A 9,409-nucleotide genomic window follows, 5' to 3' on the forward strand; every position below is an offset into this window, starting at 1 on the left:
GCTGGTCTCAGCCCCGGGGCAGCTCTGCTGGGTGCACAGAAGCTAACAGGCCCGGCGATGGTAGAGGGACATGGCTTCGATATTCAGAAGGGTTCAGAGCATCTCCTGCGACTGGCACTCGCCTTTGGAAGAGAGTGAAGAGGAAAACCTACCCTCACATCCGAATCTCTAAGCCCTAAGGCCAGAATCCCACCAGCTGGGAGCTGGAAGAGTCACTAAAGAGCACCTTTCACCATCCCCCCGTCTTCACAGGCGGAAAACGATCTCAAAAGACTTTTTAAACATGTGAACGTCCTGAAAAGGAGGCGTTGTGAGGCCGGCTACACTCTGTTGAGACGCATTCCCTGTTTTAGGGGCCAGGGGCCCATGGCTCTGAGTTCAGAAAATGGAACCATCTCTTAAGCACGTGGCCCACAGTCACACAATCAGGTGAATTTTGCCTGATGTGTATTCCCCCGAATCTTGGTGTCTGCAAGCACGTTGGCCAATTCACATTATGTTCTTGAAAAATTCTCATTGAGATTGGTATGTGGAAAAGCCAAGCATTCGAGTGTCTCAATAAACGTACCCACTCTGTTGGAAAGGCTAAATTAATTCAATGATGGAGAGCTTTATCCAAATTTGCCAATTTAAAAGTCATGTAGAATCTAAATTCGCTTAGCAGATTCCTTAACAATTTTTCATCCCAGTTTTGTATTAGAAATGCTGCATTAGAAAAGGAAGTTGGAGTTCTCATTCAATGCGTAAACTTTACATTTCTCAAAGGAAATGGTCTAATGAAAAGAACTCAACACTGCACTTTCAGAGAAGGCAGACTTCATTGAACACCCTTTTGTTGTTTTTTAAATTGAATTTACAGAAACACATTCTGTCCTATAATTCTCTTGCTTAGAAATTTGGGTCATGAGTGAATCATGGCCTAAACAAATAGATGTCCTTCAAATTAAGCCCTCAAAATGAAAGGGTTTCTTTTTCCTTAGCACATATGCAATATGAACATTATAAGGAAATTTTTGAAGTTAAAAATATTCATTTTGAAGACTCTAAGTAAGTTTTAAAAGTTTTGCATGAAAAGAAAGTGATTGTCTGAATAATCAAAGCTCTCAAGCAAAATCTTCAGAACCTACATGGCATAGAAAAGTCTACAAGAAAAATCAAGACAGTGCACACAGCACACACCCCTGTCAAAGTTCTAACGAGATCACAAACACTATTCTCTCAGTTATGAAGTCAGAGTTCTCACTGGTTGTAGTTTCATAATAAAGTCATGATTTCACCCTCTATGGAGGAGGATCATGGAAGACAATCCTTTCCAATCACCCAGCTTCATATAAAAGTTAGGAATTTGCTTTTAAACAAACAAATGAAAAAGTGTTTCAGACAAAGGAAATTCTGAGAGAACGAAGATGTCACTCAACTGCAGGAAAGGGAGTCAATGTTATTCATAGAAATTTAATAGCAGAGAAGTGACTGGAGTTTGAAAAGACCAGCATTTAGTCTAACTCTGCAAATGCCATGTGAGTGCTGCCTGTGACGCCCGGAGAGCAGGCCCAGGCTTTGCTTGTGACCAGCAGAGCTGGAAAACTCAGAGCTAAAGGCAGCTCCAAAATACGTCAACCCCCCCCCCCCCGTCCTAATTCTGTCCCTTGAGGCTGTACTGATCACCCTTAGTCACTCTTGAGCCTAACAAACCTTCCAGAATGCAAAGGCAGTCTGGATGAGCATGGACCTATGAACCAGGATGCCACGGTTCCATTCCTGGTCAGAGCACATGCCTGGGTTGTGGACTTAGTCCCCAGTGTGGGATGTGCAGGAGGCAGCCAGTCAATGATTCTTTCTCATCATCGATGTTTCTCTCTCTCCCTCCCTCTTCCTTCCTCTCTGACATCAATAAAAATATGTATATTTTTTAAAAATGCAAAGGCGCTCTCTCAGACCACGTCTTCCTCTTAGTCTTTCCCAGATTAAGTCCTCCCCCCTCCCCTTTTCTTTTCAGCCTTCTCCTAAATTCCATGCCCCCCTTCCTGTCCAGTCATTCTCTTCTCGAATTTGTCTATACCCTCAAAGTGTGTCCCAGATTGAACGTAGGCCAGGGGTGGCCTGGTGCCGCCAGCTCTGATATCAGAAGAAAGCAGTGAGGGGAGATTCAGATGGGAAGGAAAGCCATACAAAACATAAAAACTAATGTTATTACTTAGCTGCAAGAAAATGAGAAAATATCTTCTTGCAAGAAAAAAGCAGCCCAGGATGGTCAAAGGCCTGACAGCTGTGATATTTACATCTTGTATCTGTTTAAAATTATCATTTCTCAGCATGTGTCATCGGAACATGCACTTTTAGTTCATGCCATGGTGATGGGATCCAAACAAGTAAAAGAAAACATAGCACACATACTTTGAATTCTCTTTTAAAGCAATTTTCAGTTTAACTAGGGAGCCAGGACTGCAGAACCCTGCACTGCTGAGGAATTTGAAATCCAAGGTCATGTGAATTGTTTGAATGTTTGAGAATTAATTCCTTGCCGGATGCCAAGAATAATTTAAAGCAATTTTTAGTAAAATATACATACAAGAAATTATGACAGTTACGAGAAGAATACCAAAAATATGTAGACAGTGTAGCTCATAATACAGCTGCCCACGATGCTGAGACCTGGGCCTACCCATGCCACACTCTGCACCCCACTCGTCACCGATGCGTTCAAGAGTTCCAAACGAGAAGGAAAGACAGCAGGAGCCAGGCGGGACCTGGGACATGAGCTAGTTCCCGTGTCCAAGGAAGCAGCGGTCCCACCTGGCTAGGTTTTACCTGTTTCATATATTTCATCTGTGAAAGATCATGCGATAACATAGAGGAAAGAAGAGAGAAGGAGCTGAGGTGCAGAGTGGGGAACGGGTTTTCCAAAGTCACATCGCCGGCCGGGGGTAGAAACAAGACCAGCGTTCATCGTCTGGTCCGCTACCAACAATCTTTCCTCGGTTTTCTCCTAATTTGGCTTATTTTACATTGTTTAGCTCACCGGTTCTTAAACGTTTGAGATGATAAAGTATCGAGTAATATGTATATGCACAATATCTTAACTATTTTCTTCAAATTTTAGAGAAGATGTTGAAATAATTTAAGTTCAGAATGAAAAAAGTAGATGTTGTATTGTCTGCCATTGCTATTGTTGTCATGTGGCTTCTGTACAAATCTGAGTTATTTTTCCACTCCTGTGATTTGTTAATAGCATAACAGCATTCTATAGAACATAGTTGAAGAAATACTAGTTTAGTGAACATTAAGTAAAACAATCCAATAATCATTCTTGACTGCTGCAGCCAGTAAAAAATGATGTAGTTTTAGGTCTAGCCAGGTAGCTCAGTTGGAGCATCATCCAGGTACTTGTGGGTTCGATCCCCGGTAGGGGCACATACAAGAATCAACAAATTGATGTTTCTTCCTCTCTCTCTAAACAAAAAAATCAATCAGTAAATACAAATTTAAAAACATTATAAAATCAATAAGCTAAAAATTTATATTAAAAAATTTTAAATAAAGTATTAGGAGATGAACTTATGTGAATCATTGGGTATATAAGTCAGTTTCTTTGTAGCCTGGAGTCACAGAAAAAACAGTAGATTTTTCATCAGGAGCCCAGGTTGTAGGCATCGCTCTGTCGCCAACTGCATGCATTTTCTTAGGTCGTTTCCTCTGCCGTTAAGTAGGAATTATAATAATTTCTAACTCATAGGAATAACAGTCGAATTAAAGGAGTGTGCCATGTTGTCATGCCATTGTACACAAAAATGTGTTATTAATATAAAAGCCTATATTCAATACTAAATTATTTCCAAAATATGATTTTCACACACTTCAACTTATTGTATCTATTTGAACGTAGGTATTGTTACTTAACGGCCTCCTACTTAACCACATAAGCACAATATGCACTCACAGAGACGCTCTACTTATCGGCTGAGGACAACTCCACGGGGCACAGGGCGCACGGTCCTTCATTTCGGATTGCCCGTGGCCATGGCGCTGTCTCTAGAGGGTGATGGTGTGATGGGGGCCAACGACGCCCCCCACGCCCCTGTGCAGGAGTCCTCAGGGGGTTCCTAAATTGCCCTGCTCTGGCTCGCCTTCCCTCGCTTGGTCTGTTCCAGAAGCCTGGGGCACAAATGTTGTTCCCGGCAGTTCCCATGGAAACCCTGGATGCCCCTTTGGAACTCTAGGTCTCCTGACCAGAAACTCCGGGAGAAAATAATACATTCAGTCAACTAATGGGGGCCTTTGGTTTCCCTTTCTCCCATCAGAATGCTGTGCAGTTATTGGACAGATGCCTGAAGGCTGCTCTTACTGCTGTCACTAACCCCTGTCATTGTATAGATTGACTCTCATGGGAAAAACACACTTGCATGTACCACGCCTTCCTGCATGAGGGTTCTATGTTCTCCAGATTAGGCCTAAAGTAGGATTTGAATTTGTTCATGTAGGATACGCATGGTAGGAGTAATGCAACACGCACACAAACAAACATAATTTCTGCTTTTCCTAAAATGTAGATCTTAGGTAGAATGCTTCTCTTCGTCACCATGGTATGTTTTCCATAACACGAAATAGACATGTGCTTTCTACCCGTGCCCCGTGCGTTCAGCAAGTAGTCGCTGTCTACTATGTGTCTGGCCCTGTGCTGGGTGCCAGGGTCATCATCGAGAACCAGGCAGAAATGTCCTTGTTCTTAAGAAATGTCCGTTCTAGAAAGGGACCAGGTAGGCAAGCAGGCTGCAGAGGGAGACGGTGGAGGGTCGGAGTGAAAGGGAGCTAGACGGGGAAGCAGTGGGCATGATGCCTGAGGGCTGAGACGGTGAGGCCCCGCCGCTGGCCACTCGCTGCTGTTTGACAGGAAGCCTTTCCTGTGTGTGCTTGTGGGGAAGTGAGACCCTTGGGGTAGAGAAGAAACTCCGTGGTGGGCTCTGAGCTCCGTGCAAACATTTCAGCAAAGGCCCTGACCTGTTAGGGTCATCAGCGATGACTGGGCTTGTAAAAGGCTTCGTTGATGAAAAGGCCGATGAAAGCCTAGACGTCAGGGGTACCCTACAATGGCTTCCACGGGAGTGAACGATTTTAATATTTTAAAAATCAAGCCATTGGTTTCATTGTTTAATTATTGCCTGTTTATCCAATCGCTTCAAATAAAAGTGACCTCCCAGGAAGCGCGTAGGGAACCAGAGGGGCAGCAAAACCGAATCACCCCGGGGAATCCCACCCGACATTCCAGGGGGCGGGGAGAGAAGGGGAAAGGGAGCTTCAGATGGTTTCCTTTCCTCAAAAGACACCAAAACAGAGACATTGAGACACAGAATTTTGGGTAGAAATAACCGGTGCCAGAGTCTCCTCAACTTAACGGGCAGGCTCTCAAACGACGCGAGAAGCATTTGAATGTTCTGGAAGAGGAGAGAAAAGGAAAGTGTGTGTCTAGTTACATTACAGAGGATCTCAGAGGGAAGGGGGTGGGGTGGGGGGGAGATCACGCAAAGACCTGGTGTGCACATATGCCTAGCCCATGGGCACAGACAGTAGTGCGCTGAAGGCCTGGGGGGTGGGCGGTCTATGGGGGGAAAGGTGGACCATCTTTAATACTTTCAACAATAAAGGTTAACTTAAAAATAAATAAATAATACATTTAAAAGATTTTAAGAGCAGGATCTAGTCCGCTCTTCCTCGTTATAAAGAAGTCTGACATGTTCAAAGCTGTAGGGTTTGCTGCATTGAGAACCCCAGGCCCTCGAGAGCATCACTACCCTGACCATCAAGCCACCTACCCTCCTCACGGAGCCTCAGCCGAACCGTTAACACTCACAGAGCGTCCCAGAAAGGCGATCTCTCCAGAGCACTGAGCATTGCTGCCGGGTTCGCACCTTCCCAGACGCCACATAATTAGAAGCCACAGATGTGAACGGCATGCGTTAGACTTTCACCCTCATCCCCGATCCAGCGACGCTCACAGCAGGCTGGTGCCTTCAAGGGGCAGGACATGGACCTTCCTAACACCTCTGCCACCACCTGTGTGTGGGCTTTCACATCAGGTGGTTCTCCATCTCTCGGGGGTACCGACGGCGCGTCCTACAATCCAGTTGAATTCTGACTCTCCCCGGGGTGAGCGCAGACCCCACAGGTCTGTCCCACAAGACGGGGCCCACTTCCGAAGCCGCCACAAGTCCCGCGTGGCCCCTGCACTTCTGACCGTCCAGCTCCGGGTCAGGCCTCTCCTCAGGCCCGACCATTTGCCAGAATAGCTCCCAGGCCTCGGGAAAACATCCTCCTGACTCTTGCTCATGTTTTCATAAAGGATTCAAACCAGGAACGGCCCAATGGGAGCCATGCAGAAGGTGAGGTGTGGGGAAGGGGCCCTTTCTGACGCCACAGCTTTGGGAAGGTCTCCAACGCCCTTCCCAGCGTCTCTACCTGCCGAAGTCCTCGTGGCTGAGAGCAGCTCAAATGATACTTCTGTCCGACTCAGTCACTCCCTCTCCTGTGTCCCCCAGACATCTTCCCGCACCTCTCTTTGGGGGCGCCGATCACACTAACTAGCATCTGCCATCAAGGCCCTCGGTCCATGTCTCCACCCCCACTAGGCTGTGGAGCGCCTCCACTTTCAAAGGGTGCCTTGCCTGCCATAAATCCTCCACACACTGGCTCCCTGAAAAGGTGACGCCTGTCTGCGGGACGATGAGTCATCCGGAGAGGCTGGAGCAAAGGGCGCGGGAAAGGCAGTTCGGGATATAAAACTGGAGCATAATGGGCGTTTCTAACCACGGGCTGAGGCGTTCGGGGTGTCGCGAACCCCCCCAAACCCCCCCCCCACCCCGCGTCCTGATTCCTTCAGCTCCCCTTTACAGTGCGCCAGGCTTATCGTGTGTTGTTGGTTGTTTTCAAGCCGTAAGTCTATGTTGGGCTGAAAACCAGAGCAATCAGACTGTTAGCAGAGGAGAGAGAGCAGAACCCCTGCTCGTGCGGAGCCCTCCTCATTCCGCCGCAGCCCAGACACTGTGGAGGCGACACTGAGACGCCTGCCTTTGACAGTAGACCTCCGATGGGTTTAGGCTCTGCGATTTGAGCGCCCCTCAAATCAGCCGTGTCCTCTGCAAAGCGAGGATGACACTGTCCTGGCTGTAACTTGTAAAGGACGAGAAAGAAGCCTCACGCCGTGGGTGGGAGGAGGAAATGACAGAAGGTGACTGAAGCGCCTTCGCACAGGTTACGCCCGCCGGTGAATGGGCAGCTTCCCTAGCTACCGCCTCCACGACCTTCTGTTGCAGGGGTCGCCGGCGAGACCTGTGCAGGCAGGACGGCTGAATCAAAGCCGGCAAAAGTCTGGACGTATTGGGAAGAATCTGCATTTCCTGTTTTACCCTTCAAGTGCATGGTCTGTGCATAGCTTAACTATTGAGAAACGTCCCTGTAAAGGCAGAATTTGGGGTAGAAATTATAACTCGGGCTATTGCTTCTTTGATCCAGTGCCTACACGTGCTCCTACTTGCCCCTTCCCGGGGCTGAGATCTGCAACCCCAGGAAGATGTGCTAAAGTGTGCGCCTGTCTAAGGGAACCCGGGAAATACTGTGTTGTCTGTCTGGAAAGTGACCTTGGTTTCTGGAGAACAGTTTGCCACCTTGAGGGCTGTTGTGAGTCACAGAAGCAAGGCCCGGCTTCAAGAGATCGGGACAAATGCCCAGCCAGTGTCCTGGGAACAAGTCACTCCACCACAATCCCTCCCCCCACACACCCCCGTTCTATTCTTTCTCTTCTGATCCATCCTCTCCACACTCTGCCAATCCCTCAGGTCCACCCTGAGCCCAAGAGGAGTCCCCACAGCAGGAAACTGGCTAATCAACTGGACCTGGTGTCAGCCGACCTGCGTTCAAATCCCAGCCTAGCTGCTTGCTTGCTTTTTAAATATATTTCTATTGATTTCAAAGAGGAAGGGAGAGGGAGAGAGAGACAGAAACATCAGTGATGAAGGAGAAACATGGATCGGCTGCCTCCTGCAGGCCCCCCACTGGGGTCGAGCCCACAACCCCGGGCCTGTGCCCTGACCGGGAACTGTGACCTCCTGGTTCCTAGATCGACGCTCAGCCACTGAGCCACGCGGGCCGGATCCCGCCTCGCTGCTTTCTTCCCAGCTCCGTGACTTAACCCGACCTGCATCGCTTAACGTAGGCATCACTGTGCTCCTCTGCACCGTGGGAGTCAGCGAAGTGAGGAAGAGCATTCCAGGCCGTCAGACTGTGCCTGGCAACTGCAGTCAACAAAGGGTAGTTGCTGTCATCACTGGATTAGCCTTCACTGGAAGATACCCTGTCTATAACTTGTAAAGGACAAGAAAAAAAACATAGCACCAGGCAGCCCGACCCCAGGAGCTCAGAGAGGCGACGAATGAAATAGTGCTTACGAGGCCTGTTGAGTCACGCAGGAGAGAAGTAACACGGGTGTGGGCAGCTAGCAGGGGAAAGGGCTGACCCACGAAAGATCGCCTGCCGCTCACCTTTACATGACAGCAGCTCCGACTACAGAGGTCATAAAAGAGACAACCACCCTTGACATTTGACCCCCTAGAAGCTGTCACAGGCTCTGAGTCAGGCAACCGGGTACAGATTCCAGGGACCTGACTCTTGTAAACACAACCAGGGCGCGTGAAAGATGCCCGGACCCACCCCTCCCCCAGGACCTGGAGACGAAGCAGCCAAATCCACGGGCGCACACACACACACACGCTTCCTAGAGCAAGTCCTTTCAGACGCCTCCTGGGCCCAAAGCACCCCCCCGGGACACTGACCTGCGATTTGTGGGGCCCATACTTCCTCCTCTGCATACGGATACCCGCTTGGGCTGTAAGGACCCCACATATTCTGAGTCACCTTCTCATTCTTCTGGGCGGCACGAGCCCCTTGTACCCGGGTGAGAAGACAGGAGAGGTCTGCCCTATCACATGGGCAGGCCGGGGGTTCGGTTACCTTCTATCAGTTAGATTGCAGGCCAAGGGAATCGCATTGGGTTACAGGCTAGGTGTGCAGGCGTCGTAAGGCAAGGACGGGTATGGATGACAGAGCGCGAGGCTTTGCCGTCAGAAAACACCAACCTGGCACAACGTGCAGCCTGATCCCAGACTTCTACCCCAAACTGCCCGGAAGCTTGGAGGAAAGCCCACGGGCCTGCCTAGGAAGGCCGAGCGCATCGGGGCCTGTGGTGTCACTGAGGCGCTTTGTGGTGAGCGAAGGACCAGCGGGAGAGAGGGCTGGCCTCTGAGCTGGAGAGGCCAACCGTCTGTGCTGGTGAAGAGTGAAGGGCCACACTCCCTGGGTTCAACTCCCAGCTCTGCCACTCGGGAGCAATGACGCCCTGGGCACGTTTCTCCATTCGTAGAAG

This window comes from Myotis myotis, unplaced genomic scaffold, assembly GCF_014108235.1.
Source record: "Myotis myotis isolate mMyoMyo1 unplaced genomic scaffold, mMyoMyo1.p scaffold_m19_p_18, whole genome shotgun sequence".
Classification (NCBI taxonomy): Eukaryota; Metazoa; Chordata; class Mammalia; order Chiroptera; family Vespertilionidae; genus Myotis; species Myotis myotis.